We start from the raw sequence: 15,886 nt of genomic DNA, 5'->3' as shown, positions 1-15,886 counted from the left end.
CAGCAATGTCCTTAGTCTCTTCCCTGGTCATGGACGTGGGTCATGTCAAGCCTGAGGTAGGCTAAAGCAGGTCTGGTAGACCTGGTGAACAAGCAGAGGAGATGAAGTGGTGGCAGATGATGGTTAGCTAAAAAGAGAAAAAATATGACAGAGAAATGTAATTTATGTGGAACTGTTATCTTTTTGTACTTTTCCATTAACACTAAATTAATGTTGTCATGCTTCTACATTCAGAATGTGAAGGTCATATCCTGTGCATTGTATTAAGGAAGACAGAAACATAGAAACATAAAACAAAATTAGTGTTTCACTGGCTCTGTGGTATAGAAGGATGGCACCTTGTCTGTCTGTCTGTTTGTTTGTTTGGTTTAGTGTCTTAAGTGCTAGAGGTGCTCGTTTGTCTCTTGAAGCAGCAGGCATGTTTCTTTGATAGCTCATTCATCGAAAAGTGTATCCTTATTGTGTGTTTGGCATCCTTCTGATCTCCTCTAATACTGAGAGACTTATCTCTCCAGATTCTTTATCTTGTTGTTTTTTATCTAGATTGTAGTTTATTAAAAAAAAAAAAAGTGTTGTTTGCTATGTAGGTTAGATGAGACAGTAGGATAGTTGTTTTCAGTGATAGTTACTTTTTTGTAGATAACTAGATTCTTCCATTTCGGTGTGCTTTTGTTTTGTGTTATTTAGGACATTGCTGTGTTTTTGGTATTTGGTGGTACCATCAGTTCGTTTTCAAGATATCTGACTGGTTTAAGAAGTGTGCTGAATGCAGGCACAAAATTCCCCTCAAGCTCTAAATTCCTTGTGTGTCTACTGTTTGGGTGCTGCCCATCTCGACACAGATTGTGAAATCTGTGCCTCTTTTGGAACTAGGGCCCTTCAAACTTGAAGGAAAGACTGACTGTAAAAGGTCTTCTTCCTCTTCAGACAGGGACTTCCCTTCATGCTGCATCCTTGTCATCCACTGCTGCCTCCTGTCCAGCCAAGAAGCTGGATAGACCCAAGACCAAGGGCAAAAACAAACCAAGAAAGTACTAGTCCAACAACCCCTCTTGTTTACTCTGTGGTACTGGTTCCATTGGACCTGGCTATCCTGAACCTGACCCGCCCAAGTGCTCCTTTGTAAGAGCTGACAGTTCATGCTACTGCAATTCTAATGCATTCGATCAGGTAGCGCCTCAGATGTGGTGTCTATGCCAGGATTCGAGAGGATGGGTCAACTCAGAGGTTATTAGAGCTGTCTCTTCCTCTCACGGTGTCAACCCTTGACAGCTCAGATCCAAGATCAGCCTCTGGGCCAAGGACTGATGGTGCCAAGGCCAATGCTAGCTATGGCCTTCAAAGCTTTTGAGAGGGCTTTGGCTGTGCCAAGAAAAAATGAATTACCACTCGGCTTTGCTGTACCCCAAACTGAAGAAGGTTTTGCTTCTTCCCTTTGTTCTGTCTGACAGGTTCATTTGGCACCACAGGCTTCCAAGACTGCTCACTGTGTGAATTCCCAGTCTGATTTCAATCTGTCTGACCACCCACCAGTTCAGGTCCTTAGGAAACAGACTTGCAAAAGGAAGCGCACAGACTTGTCTCCGGAGTCATTCACAGAAGACATGGATTTGGATGAAGATGAAGGTTGCCCTAGATCCTCTTGACAGATGTCACCTTCAGTGAGATCCTAAAATTGATGAAACAACCAGATGATCCATTGATGACCTTTCAGCAGATGAGACCATGTTCTTGGAGGCTTTTGGTTCCGGCTGAGCTTCATCCTGGGTAGTACCACCCATAGATCCTCTGACCTTATGGCTCAGTGGGCTTGGAAGGACCCTGACATGGTGGAATCAATACCAAAGAAACCAGATAGGATCCTGGTAGCACCCAAGGACAGGAGGCGTTGGAGGAGTTATCCACCAGTAGATGCAATGGTGGTAGTGGTGGCCACCACAAAGGAATTGGAAGTTAGTTCCTCTGTCCAGGCCCCTAACAGGGAGTCTAGAGCAATGGACAGGTTTGGGAAGCAGACATATTCTTCAGCGCTTTGCCGTTCGAGTGCTGAACTATTTGACTCCAGTAACATGACTCCCAGTTCACCACCATCCTGTCTATATCGAATGTTACCATGTGATTCTAATGCAGCTGATGGTACAAGAATGGCAGAGAGCACTGGCATTATTGTACACCAACATTCGTGGATGCGCCTTTGTAACTTTGTGGAAGGCTTCAAAGCATTCTTCGTTAATGCTCCATTTGATGGTTTAGGAGTAAAATAACAAACACTGGAACCAAGATAGGATAACAATAACTCAGCTTTAATGAGACACTTTACTTGCGTTTTAAAGTGTTTTCACATTTTAAAAACTTTTGCCAGTATGGCTTATTAAGGCATAACTCTACAACTGTAAAACCAGCCCTTTTTATACAGTTTAAAATCATACGACACAGTAGTTAAACTGTTTCTGCAATTTTCTCAAGTGTTTTAAAGATATAAAGTCATTAAAGCCAAGAGAAACATGTGCTCTCAAACATAATATCCACTGATATTCACTCATTCCTGTAGGATGTACTATACTCCTACCTCTCAGGAACTCCTGAATAATAATTGAAACTAAAAACTTAATTATGATTAGCACCTCTCTCTGCTTGATGCTTATAAAGTGCCCTTTTGGGTATCTTCCTTTTAATTTCAGATACATGGCTACTGATACGCTTTTTAACTCTCTGATTTGTTTTGTCAACATAATAAGCATTATATTGGTCACAAGTTGCTAAATATACTAAATTTGTTAGATTCACAATTGCCATATAAATTCTTTTCCATGTAAAGGATGTTTGAATGTCTTACTCATATTTAATATATTTGCAAAACACACTAATCACATCTATATTTGCCTTTTTTAACCATCTTCATATGTACAAAAAAGTTTGTGGTTGTTCTTTGTAACACAGGAGCTGTTTCAAATCGGCATTACGTTTTATGCCCAAAGTTGAGATGTGATGAAATCACGCTCCTCAGCTCTGGAATATCTGTAAGGATGTGCCAATGCCTGCTTATTATCTCTCTAGCTGCCTTAGTATTTTTATTAAAAGTTAAGACACCGAGGCTCATTACTGTTCTTGTTTAATTCTTATTGCTGCCACCATTATTCTCACAAGAAAACAGTGGCTTTGATGTGTGATGTAGCTGCTTGGTTTCCATAACAGCAGAATCAACGTCGCATACTTTATATCCTCTTATTTAGTTCAATGTATTCATCCTAGCAACCCTCAGTGTCTCATTTCTGACAACATTGTTGAACAGGTGCTGTGGGTGCATACTACTACGATGCAGATAAGCATTCATTTTAGCAGTTATTTTTATAAAGCATAGTGTCTGTCATAAAATGTTCATTGATGAGTACAAGAAGATCCAAGAATTCTATCCTGTCATTCCCAAAACATTTCTTAAATTTCAAGAAGGACACTGTATTAGAGAGCTACTCAAAAATACAGTTCAAAACTATGTTCATCCCCTCACCAAACTAAAAACAAGTCATCCATAAACCTTGAATAAGACAACCTAGCTTAACGGATTCACTCCGGACAAGATAAATTTTTGCTCCCAAATATACATGACTGTATTTGCATAAGTGTTGGTGACAGGAGTACCCATCGCCACACCACCCACTTGTTTGTATAATTGTTGTTGAAACAAGAATACCTTATTAATACAAGCCATTGTACATGAAACAGTGTTAACATAAGCCTACGTATATTCAGTAAATTCAAGCAGGTGGTACTTAACAAACTGGATGCTGATATTGTTTAATATGACTGTAAATTAATGAGTGACATCAAGTGTAGGAAAATGGCACTGTTTCAAATCAGTTGTTTGTGTCCACTCGTACAACTGATGTATAATCAGTCATGTCTTTCAATATTGTACTTGTCTGCTTAAAGCGAACTCTCAATTGTCTCTCTAGAAATGTAGGTATGGGTTCTGTGACCCACCCTCTAGCTGACACAATTGGTCTTAACGGTGAAGCTTCTAATGACTTGTGTAACCTGGGGGATGCTGTGTATGAAAGGCATTTTTGGGTTCTCTACTACCAAATACCTTAACATCTGGGGGTCTGTCTTGGCTTGTGTATGCAAATCATGTAATATTCATAGGTTGGTACTAGGCTATCGGCCCTAGGGCCTATACAAGCCTAGCCATAACAATTCCCTGGATATTTCTTCCCACAATATTTACTTCCCTGGACCTCTGTCTAGCAGGGTGACTGACGTGATCCCCGGGGTGAATTTTCTATCCTTCCAGCATGATTTGTTGATTGTGATGACAAGGTTTAGATCCCTGGAGTGTGTAGCTTTGAGGGATTGGGATTTCTTTAAGTGGAGCATGTCCAACAGCTCAGGGTTTGGCATGGCCTTGTATGTCAAGCAGAGATCACCTCTGAGTAGATGATATGCCACAGAGTATAGCTGGAGTATTTTTAGATGATCAGCATAGGGCATCTGCTTTAGGCCTGTGATTCTTTTAGTGAGGTATTTCTGCGCTTTTCCAGCTGTTGCAGATGTCTTGTGAGGTACATACCAAATGGTACGTTGTACTCTCTAATTGTCTAATGAGGGATGAGTACAGTGGGACAATGACCTCGTTTTTTCTAGATGAAAAGCCCTTAGTGATGAGATGTACCACATAGAAGAATTTCCTGACTGTTGTGGCAATGTGGTTATCAAAGGTGAGACCACTGTCCACTTGTGTCCCTAAGTCTCTCATCACACTTTCGGTGTTTAGTGTACTGCCACCTATGTGGTAATTCATGGGTACATGGTTTTTCTCAAAGGGGATAACTGTACATTTCTTGGCATTAAGCTTGAGCCCATTGCTCTGGCACCAAGCATCTGTTTCTGTAAGGCCCTTTTGTAAAATATCCACATCATTTGGGGATTCAATAATGGCTCCCTGTTTGCAGTTATCTGCAAACTTTGTTAGCCATAATCCCTTAGTGTTGGCCTGTACTTCAGAGAAGTAGATGCCAAACAAGAGCGATCCCAGGACTGAACCCTTAGGTACTCCACTTGTCTGGAGCTGGATTTTGAGTCGGCTGCTTTTGCATTCTGGGTTCTGTCAGTAAGCCAGTTGGCAACCCATCAAGTGTCGTAGGGATTTATGACCAGCTTAGTAAGTTCATCTATGATTCCAGAGTGGGGGATGGTGTCGATGGCCTTGGCGAGGTCCAGGTAGACTGTGTGGACTGCCTTGTCCTCGTCCACAGCTCTGGAGACTGATTCAAAGAAGTTAGTCAGGTTCAGGAGACAAGATTGGCCCTTCATGAACTCAAACTGGTTGGGGTCCAGTGTTTGAAGGTTGCCATTGTCTTTGTTTATAAGTTCCATGCCCTTGCAGATCAGGCTCGTTAGACTGATGGGACGGTAGTTCCCGGGATCCAAGGTGGCTCTCCCCTTGTGGAGTGGGATAACTGTAGCTGTGCGCCACTCAGTGGGCACGAAGCCTGAGGTGAGGCTATGATTAAACATGACACTTAGGTGAGGTGCCAGTTCATTTTGTACTTCACGTAGTACACAGCCTGGGATGTCATCTGATCCCATGGATGCTGTATTCTTAGCTTTGGAGAGTGCGGTTTCTACCTGTGTGGCCATGATTACCGGAATTTGGCAGTCTTTTGGTATTCAGATGGGCCCTTTAGGGGGTGAGAGGGGGGTGAAGTTGGCACTAAATCGATCTGCCAGGATATAGGTTCATAGGTAGGTAGGTACTAGGCTATCGGCCCAATGGCCTATGTAAGCCTAGCCAGCAAGTTTCCCTGGCTTACGCCACCCAAGAAAGTTATTTTCCTGTGCAACTGTCGAGCAGAGACACAGAAGTGATCCCCAAGGTGTATTTCCTATTTCCCATCCACTCATCAAGATTTTTCTTTAAGATTGCTAATGAAGAACTTTGCTTGGCATAGATGGGTAGCCTGTTCCAGAGTATGGGAAGTCTCTGGGACAGGAATCTATCCCTCCAGCATGCCCTGTTTATTGTGGTGACAAGGTTTAGGTCCCTAGAGCGTGTAGCTCTGAGGGATTGGGATTTCTTTAGGTGTAGCATGTCCAACAGCTCTGGGTTTGACATAGCTTTATATGTTAGGCAGAGATCACCTCATAGTAGGCAGAGATCACCTCAGAGTAGGCAATATGCTACGGAGTAAAGCTGGAGTTTTTTGAGGTGGTCAGTATAGGGCATTTGTTTGAGGCCTGTAATCCTCTTTGTGAGGTACTTCTGTGGCCTTTCCAGCTGCTGCAGATGTCTTGCGAGGTACATTCCAAAACGGGTGTTGTACTCTATAATGAGTCTAATGAGTGTCGAGTAGAGGGGAACAATGACCTCTTTTTTTTCCTGGATGAGAACCCTTTTATGATGAGGCGTGCCACATAGAAGGACTTCCTGACTACTGTGGCGATATGACTATCAAAGGAAAGACTACTGTCCACCTGGGTCCCAAGGTCTCTTATCACACATTTGGTGTTAAATAGATTGCTGCCTATGTGGTAGTTCATGGGTACAGAGTTTTTACCAAAGGGGATGACACTGCACTTTTTGGCATTTTGGTTGATTGACAATATCCTTGGGATCAGTATATTTAATGCCATTCTTTTGTAGCTCAGAGCATATCTGAGCATTGCCATTTAGATTCTTGATAACTATAGAACGTCTTGTGGTTGTCTTTGAAATCTTAGGCAATTTTATTTTCGTAACTAGCTTTGGAGGATTGTATGAGGGATCTCAGCTTCTTACTGAGGCCGGTAAGGGAGTTTTTTAATCCTGGGATTTTCCTCTTTTCTGCAACAGTTTCTTTCTTCTGTTGTATAGTTTGTTTATGGCAGGGGACCACCAGATTGTCTTCCTCTTTTTGGAGGAGATCATCTTGGTTCTATTTGGGATGGCATGATTCATGTACGAGTGGATGTGCTCGTACAGTGCCTTAGTGTAGGGTTCAGCAGTCGAACTTTCAGCTCCCATCTACATGGGTGTCATGAAGTTTGTCACTTTTGACTTGAGTAGCATGAAGTTGGCTTTGGAGAAGTTTTTTACGGAGGTTTCCATACTGTGGGGTGGGGGTGGGATGTGGTTGTCAAGGGTGATTTGCTTATGGTCAGACCTGACCAATGAGGTGGTGACCACTGGTGTGGAGCATCTATCTCCCATGTTGGTAATAACCAGGTCTAGGATATTGGAGCCCCTGTTGGGACAATGGATTAGTTGATCCAGGGCGTTGGAATTTATGAAGTCCAAGAACCATTGGGAAAAGGTGTTGGTACCCGAGTAGTTTTCCCAGTTAATGGCAGGGTAGTTGAAATCGCCCAGTATTAGGGTGTTTGGTTGTATCTTAATATTTTCCAGTATGTTTAGAAAGGTGTAGTGAGCTACAATTGGATTGCTGTCTTACCTAGTGTTAGTTGCACCTGGAGTATTTCAGATGCATTGTGTTGGGCAACTAGCCTGGAGGTGTGAATATCCTTGGTGAATATGGACACATCTCCACCTTTAGTGTTTTGGTTTTGGTTTGGTGGCTGAAAAGTGTGGTAAGAGTTTTAGCCTGGTATTGCAGGGGTGCTGTCTGGAGCCTTGAACCAGGTCTCAGTTACTGCACAGATATCTATGTTCTCCATTTTTAGGTGTGCCTCGAGAGAGTACATTTTGAGGTTTAGACTTCTAACATTGAGTAGCATTACCTTCAGATTTTGCATGCTTGTATCTGTTATGGTGGTGGTTTTATCCTTTGAACCTTGCCTAAAAAAGGTACTATAGGGGTGACAGGCGTAGACCATCTGTGGCAAAGCATCGTGGTGTATCGATTATGTCATCCCAGGCAGACAGATACTGGATCCCCTTTGAATGACACCAGAAGCTTAGCCAATTGTTGAAGTCAATATTTTCAAAACATCTTTAACTATTATATTATACTCACTCCTAGTAATCTTTTCATAGGACTCCTTTCTTAACATTTGCTCCATTATGCTTGCATAATAAGTTGTGTCTAAAACCCACTAACCCCCCCCCCCACCCCTTTATCAGCATTTTTAATAACAATTTCTTGATTGTTCACTAGGGAGGAAATAGCTTCATATTCTTCTGGAGTGAGATTATAAAAGTCACCCACATTCTGTTTACTTTACAATTAGTATTTCTCTTTTTCAACTAATCTGTCAAATACTTGTATAACTTTGTGATTATGTGGAATAAATATGCTAGAACATTTAAGGGTACTTCATTGCTGTTACCAATTAACACTTGCAAATTAAGCGTTCTAATAAAATATTTAAATTCAGATAGCGTTTTTGAAATCTGTAAATGAGAAGGAATGAAAGTCAAACCTTTGAGAACTGATAAAACATGTTTAGATTAAGTCCTCATTTGACTGTGACTTATGGGTTATTGTTGCACCCTCCAATGGAGGCTGAATGAGCGTTTTCTCTGTGGACAAGGTTATGTCATCGGAAGTGGCACCTGTAACAAGAAAGGGAAATCAGTCGGGTTGAGCATTTTTATTTTTAGAGGTAACTGCAGACTCCAGATTCCTGTTCTTATTGACAGGTGCTCAAGGTTGTTGGACGCTGTAACAGCAGCAACAGAAGTAGCTGTAGGAATGATAGTAGGCAGATCATTGTCATATGATTGCTCAGATCCAATGAAAACAATTTCAGGATTTACATTACTTGTGGATTTATCTATCTGGTGGTTGAGCCACACAAAAACATTACAATTCCTAAAGTTATTAACATCCCTTTGCAGTTTCTTTTTCTTAGTTTCCACCAGCCTTTTTTCAAAGGTTGTGATGCAATCAACTGGGTCTATATCACATAGTCGAAGTTCCGTAACTTCGACTACCATATGTACGAACACATATGTCTGAAGTTACAGAACTTTGACTGTGTAAAAAAAAATTTAAAAAAAAAGGGAAAACAAAATAAAAGGTTGTATGCCCCCCACACCCTCCACTCTATAAATATACCAACTCTGAGGTTGCTCTACACTGCAGTAAAGGGAAAATTTCCTTTACCGCTCTGTAGTGCGGCCTCGGAGTTGGTATATTTAAAGAGTGGGGGGGGGCGCAGCCTCCCAGGTGGTGGGTGCAGGGTGGCTTGCCCCTTTGCTTACAACCCTCAGGTACGTTCTTTTTGTTTTTTTTTTTTTTACAATGGAAGTATGACAACTTCGAACTTATGGTTTTGACCATATCACGTTCGCAGTTGTTATACTTCAACTACATGATATAGACCCGATCAACTGCTTCATACAGCAAACTAGAGTGTATATTCAGTTCTACCCCTCCTACTAAGTCTGAGTATAAATTTTCCATTTTGCTATGTAACTCGGACTCAGTAGATTCGAAAAATATATTCATGAGCTCCATGTAGCAAAAGGAACAACTCAGGTTTATCAGCTGCCATCTTCTCAAAAGGTCAAGATATCTGTCCTGAAACATAGGCATCTTAAGAATCTGAAGTCCCCGAAGCACCACTTTATACTTTTAAGTACAGTAGACTCCCTCTTATCCTGTCTCATTGGAACCAGACCTTAGGCTGGATAAACGAATGGCTGATTAATCAAAAAATGCATAGAAAATAGCATTTATAGGTTATAAATCGGCTAGAATAACAGGATTTATGTTGGCATGTGTTTTTCTAATAAATATGAAGTCTAAAACTCAAATGTCTGTCTGTCATTATTTAGCCCAGAAGAGGCGGACGTGTTGGTGTTCTCTGTCTTTTGCTAGGGTTACGGCAGAAATTTGATGGCCGGTTAAAGAGAGGCCTGATAAAGAGGGAGTCTACTGTGTTAAAACTTAACCACTGTAACTGTAGCTGTTTAAACTGTGTCCTCAAAGCGGTTTAGCTTATTTTTAAAAAAAAAATCAAATGAATTGGTACCTGGGGCAGTTTCAGGAGATTTCCATTGTGTTCCTATTAGGGGAATTATTCGGAAGATCCATCAAATCACTGAGCATGAATGGAGGGCGAATAGGTGCATTACTTGTAAAGGGTATTGTTTCAACCCTGCTCATGTTCACTGCCAGCATGCAAAACAAATCCAAATGTAGAAACAACAGCCAAGAATGATATATCCAGTGGAAATCCAAGAGTAAAATAGCAGAACCAAGGCAGGATACAATAACACAGCTTTAATGAGACACTTTAAAATGCAAGTAAAAACTTTCACCAGTAGGACTTCAGGCATAACACTACAATTGTAGAACCAGTCCTTGTTTTACAGTTTAAAATCACATGGCACAGCAATTAGTATTAGTTCATAATTATTAATATTATCCACTATTCTCCGAGAGGTGGGAGTATAGTACATGCTACAGAAATGAGTGAATATCAGTAGATATTATGTTTGAGAGCACACATTCCTCCTGGCTTGAATGGCATTATATCTTTAAAATCCTATTTAAGAGAATTGCAGAAGCAGGTATTTCTAATACCTCTGCAGGATCTCTGGTTATTTTCCTTGTAATAGGCTTCATAAGTTTGACATCAAGAACTATTTTCTGTTTTCTGAGAGAATGTGCTAAAAGCTTTTGTGCTCTTTAGTTAATATTAAAAAAAAACTTGCTTAATAGCAATCTTTCTAAACTCAAGTATATTATCAAGATAGTCCCTTATTGTCTCTTTAGCACTATGCAGTTGCACCTCCTCCTGTTCTGTGAGATTCCCCGTATTTTGCAATACTTTATACTTTCTCAGTCCCTCTAAATAATTTTTGTTACTACTTAACCAGATCTCATTTTTATTTCTATGCTATTTTTAAACTCTACATTCATTTTATCCCACTTCCTGGCTATTTTTTGAAGAAATTGTTATCTTCCCTAATAACTCCCAAGTAATTTCCACTTCTCATTTATTAAATTCGTATCTGATTAGCAGATAGGTGGGGAGACACCAGTGTTTCATTTTGCATTTCATTGGCCTGCATTTTTATTTTAATTATTAAATGCACTTAGTCATTGGATGCATATCAAAACTTTCAATTAAATGCACATGTTCCTGTGAAATATAAATTTTGTCTAGTCTAGCCCTGTTTTTGTACCTTGAAGAACAATATGTAAATTTTTGAGTTCCAGCTACTAAATTTATATCTTCCATAAATGTCTTCAAAATGTACAGTCTGTTATATTTTCCCTTCTAGGCTCCCACATACATCCTCACTGTTGCAAATCAAATTCTAGTCCCCACCTATAAGTAGTATTCCCTGCCCGAAGGCTGATTATTTCTCCCAGATTTTCTTAAGCTCCATTGTAGCAGTTTTAGGTGGAATATAAAGACATGCCAGCATAATCCTCCTCCCATGCCAGTAGCCCCTTACTACTGCAAATCTGCCATTGTATTTGTTCAGCAGTTAATAGAAGTTCTGCCATTTTCCTTTGTATCAGATATTCTGCTGAATAACCATCCTAAAATCCTTTATCAAATTCACATGCTCAGTTCTTTCTGGATGTCTCCTGTAGCATAGCTGTTTACACACTACATAGTTTAATATAGATCACTACTTTTGTATATACTTGAGACCATTCCTATCCAAAGATAATATGGAAAGCACTGCCATTATGATAAGAAGTTATTATTCCCACCTGTTATGTATAACAGCTTTTTTAAAAACATGTCTAATTTTAGTTTTTGTGTTACATGCACACACTAATGTTTTGTAGGTTGATCTTTTATACATTTCTTTCTTGTCATATGTGAGCCTATGTAACATCTTACAAGATATTTTGTTTTAATGGAAACCCTTAAACAAAAATCACACACCAGAACACCCCATAACCTATTTACTTAATACAAATGTACAAAACTATATACATCTTCAAATCATGAAGTTTAGCTCTTCTAATAGGAGCATTTGTCCAAGACTGACAGTTACATTCTCAGGTTTGAATTGACCTGCAGTGAAAGTTATCCATGCTAAGACACTGTGCAGCCTGTGCTTCTGTTTATACTAAGTACTGTCTGTTTTTGTCATATCTGTATTCCTTTCCTAGATATAGAAAACAACTTGAATGTTTTTAGAAAATTTTATCTTTTAACCATTGAAAGATAAATTTTTAGTTTTTTTTTTATTGCCCTTATCAACTTATCTCCATAGTAACTTCAGAACCAGATACACAGTTGCCTTCAGTTACAAGCTTCTCATGTTGTACTGTGAACATTTATTTGCTAAAGGAAAACATTTAATTACATTCAATATTCTTTTATTTACTTGCTTCCACTTAACATGTTATTAGATCAAGCCAAAGATCTTAATCCAGTCATCCCCACATATAAAACTAAGAAAAAACATATCAGTTTTACTTGTATCATGCTCTTTTGTCCATGCTTTCTTCTCGTTTTACATTGCAGTGCCTGCATTTCTTAAAATTGAACAAAAAGAAAGGAAGAGGGAGAAAAGGGGGACCTGTTTACTTTACTATCCCTATAACACACAAAAATAATTGAAAAAGATATACTATGTAACATGCAGTATGTTATGTTTTATAAAAAATACTGTTAAGAACAAAAACTGTTTTGCTTGCAGTTACCACTTTCTTTCCTCTTCCCCTCAACTTAATGTTCTTCCATCCATTAATTACATTAAGTAGGGCATATGCTGTAGAGTCCCCTACAAGTTTAACAAAGTAAAATAAGTCCAGTGTTTCCACTTTTTCTTGTACAACCAAATTTCATAAATGTGGTTGATGCTTTGTAATCCCACATTTATTTATTAAATTCTGAGTTGCTGGATTTCTTCCTGTTGATCTCCATCTCCCAACTCTTGTTTCTAGTTCATTTCCAGCATACTCCTGGTTCTTTTAGTCAACTGCTGTGTTTTTTGTCTCAAGCATTTTCCTCTGGAACATCGGAAAGGGATTCACTGCCAGAGTCTCTGTATGGGCTTTATTACCAGAAGAAAAAGGAGCAAAACCCCATTCTGTTAGCTCCCTTTTTGTTGGACAAACGTTTGTATTTCCTCCTTAGCATGTTTTGCATCAAAGAATGATTTTGGCCCTGCAAGAAAAAAATATTCTGAAAATAGCTGGATACAGCAGCTTGAATCTCACACCTGCTCCTCTACATTCCCTGATTGCTGGAATAAATTAACTCTACTTCTACCTGGTATACAGTGAGCAAACATTTTCCACGAATACTGTGCTGTCTCCAACTTTTAGTACTTTGTCCTTCTGCCACAGTTTTGTCAGGATCCACTCTGTCTGCTGATAGGATTGCATCTTTAATATTAAGAGGGCTTGCCTGCTTTCTCTTGGCCAAGTTTGGAACATACACACTATGTGCCCTTTCAGTTAATAACTCCTGACATGGAATACCAGTCCAGTCGATTATTTGTGCTTTCATAAAATTAACATAGTCTGTTCTAGTTTGTCTTCTATAGGAGAAGATCCACAGGTTTTCCCTACATGCTCTGTCCTGTAATTGCACAATTTTTTGAAACCTTTCTTGAACAGCTTCATATATTCAGCCAGCCTTTTCTTCATTTTGACCTCTGGTTTTTGCGTTTTTTATCAGCCCATCTGAATGTCTATGTAAAGCTTCTTCCATTTTTTCCACCCTTTTATTATTTGAGTTAATACACAGCTCTCTGCACATTTCTTTTATTTTTTCCTCCAGATTATTGGAAGTCATGTCTTGCACCAAAGCTGGAGCTTGAACTACTTTTTGCTGAACAGCTGCAAGATTCTTCCCAGCCAGTGTTTTCGCCTTACCTTTTGTGGTTAATTTTCTTTCAGATTCTCTAAATTTCTTCTTTGCTGTCATCCAGGCAGTCCACTTACTAGACAGTAACTGAAAATTACCCAAAAAGGCAAAATCAGTGGCTGTCTTTTCTGAGTTTCTGTTTTAATACTGGGAGAGCTGAAATTAAGCTGTTACTCATTGTGCAGCCATCTTGGAAGTCACAAGTGACCATACTCATTGAGCCATTTGCTATCCGATATTTATTTATTTTTACCATCCAATGTTTTTGACACCACTGGCTTTGTGTCCATGATGGATTGATTTTTTTTTTTTTTTTTTTTTTTTAAACTGGAAGGACCCATTTCAGTCACACTCCAGATCTTATAAGTACAAATGCAAATGTACAGATGTTAACAGCTTACAAATTGAGATGTGCAGCTGAAAAATCCAGCATAAACAGCACAGAAAGTGAGATGCATAGGAAAGGAAATATGGAGCAATTCACATAATGCCTGTTATTTCAAGTTTGTCCAACAGTATAAATAAAAGATATCCAGAAGAGATTAGTGTAAAAAGCATACCTCTCAACCTTTTGGCACAAGAAAACTGGGCAAAGCCATCAGTAATGAGGTGGACAAAGGCCCCAAAATAGGCACAAATTTTAAATGTTGGTCTTAAATCATGAAAGTTGATAGAATAACAGGTTTTGCATCCGCATGAATTTTCTGAAAGGTACAAATTTGGAAACCCAGATGTCTGTCATTATTTTCCCTCTTCAGTCCTCAGTAATTTTCGAGGAACAGACCAAAAGTATGAGACAAAAAAGATTGGACAGTTGAGAGGTATGGTATAAAGGGTGGGAAAAGGGGGTTATAGTATAGTAGGGAGAGTAAAACAAGAGCAGTAACCGCCATCTTTTAGCAAACTTGCCAGTTTTCTGCAGTGGTCTTGAAGAGATCTGGTACTTCTAATGTATGCTGACACATAATTGGAGTGCTTAGAACTAAGGATGAGGAAAGCTCATTCAGAAGTAGATGTGGGAATGTGGGGGTCTGTTTAGTAGAAGGCCTTCACTAGTCTGGGATCTAGGGTAGTAAGGTGAATTGAGTTTTGGATCTAGTTAAGGCCAGATGTGAAGGTATTTTTGTATAATGGCAAGTGGAATTAGAGAAGTATTGTTGTTTTACTGGAAGCCAGTTTGTGCAGGTACTTTTATTTAGGGAGAGCAGAATAATTCTGCAGGTCTGATGAAATACATACACTCTTTAGATTAAAGGCTGAGCTGTATCTGAAGAGGGAAATGCCGTATTCAAGTTAGAATTGAAGAACCCCTTTCATATATTGATACCAGTGAATGAATGAATGAATGAATGGCAAAGGAAGACTGGGAATAGTGTGAAAGATATAAATACAAAAAGCCCAGTATGATGTCACCAAGGTAAGGACTACCACTTCCAGTCTTTGCCCCTAGAAAAAAGCTGTATGACTTAATTCATTGGATGAATTAAGTCAGCAGGAAAGAGGTGAAAGTCAAAATTGTACATAGTCTAGCTGTAGTAGTGTTTTTTAAAAAGTCAGTTTTTGCATAGAGGGCATAGAAAGTCCAAGGATTATTAAAACTCCACATTGTTTATATACAGTTTTCTAAGCATTGTGCTTTTTTCCCCATTAACATAGGTGTAACTTTTACAGCATGTGCAGCATTCATATGTACTTTTTCTATAGTAAGACTGTATTACTTCAAGTTCAGCATTGTTTAAGCTGAATTAACTTTAAACATGGGAACTACAAGTAAATATATAAGACTAGTCAGTTTGTCACTTTCTACTTTCCTTTTGCAGTGTGTCTCAACCTTTTGACTGACTAGCTGAGTTAACTTTTCATTTTTTGTGGCTGCTATTCCATTATGGCTGGGTTTCAATCATTTGTTATTTTAACATTGCCACTGCTGTTTGGGCTAGCGGTATTCATGTGTCCTAGTGCAGTGGATTTAGATTTTTATAACCTCATCGCAACTTTCTCAACAGGGATATAAAAAATGGGTATGTGTATGCATCGTTGTCAATAGTGGTGTGTTAAATGGAAATGACATGTAATCAACGTGTTTATGTAATTATATTTGCATATATAAAATATCTAAAAGTGAAAATATTTCTTAGTTTGACATTAAGGTTTACTG

The 15,886-nt window shown here is 39.2% G+C and overlaps 1 protein-coding gene across 1 annotated transcript in view; it reads left to right on the top strand.

The window, feature by feature from the left end:
• Positions 1-15,886, top strand: part of MARS1 (methionyl-tRNA synthetase 1) — a gene marked incomplete in the record, with an annotated part of 618,581 nt that overhangs the window by 33,272 nt on the left and 569,423 nt on the right.

The sequence above is a fragment of the Protopterus annectens genome, chromosome 9.part0 (genome assembly GCF_019279795.1).
Source record: "Protopterus annectens isolate FY-2018-M chromosome 9.part0, PAN1.0, whole genome shotgun sequence".
In the NCBI taxonomy this organism is placed as follows: domain Eukaryota; kingdom Metazoa; phylum Chordata; order Ceratodontiformes; family Protopteridae; genus Protopterus; species Protopterus annectens.
Note: the sequence above shows the minus strand (reverse complement) of the source record. Positions and strands in the feature narration are given on the sequence as shown.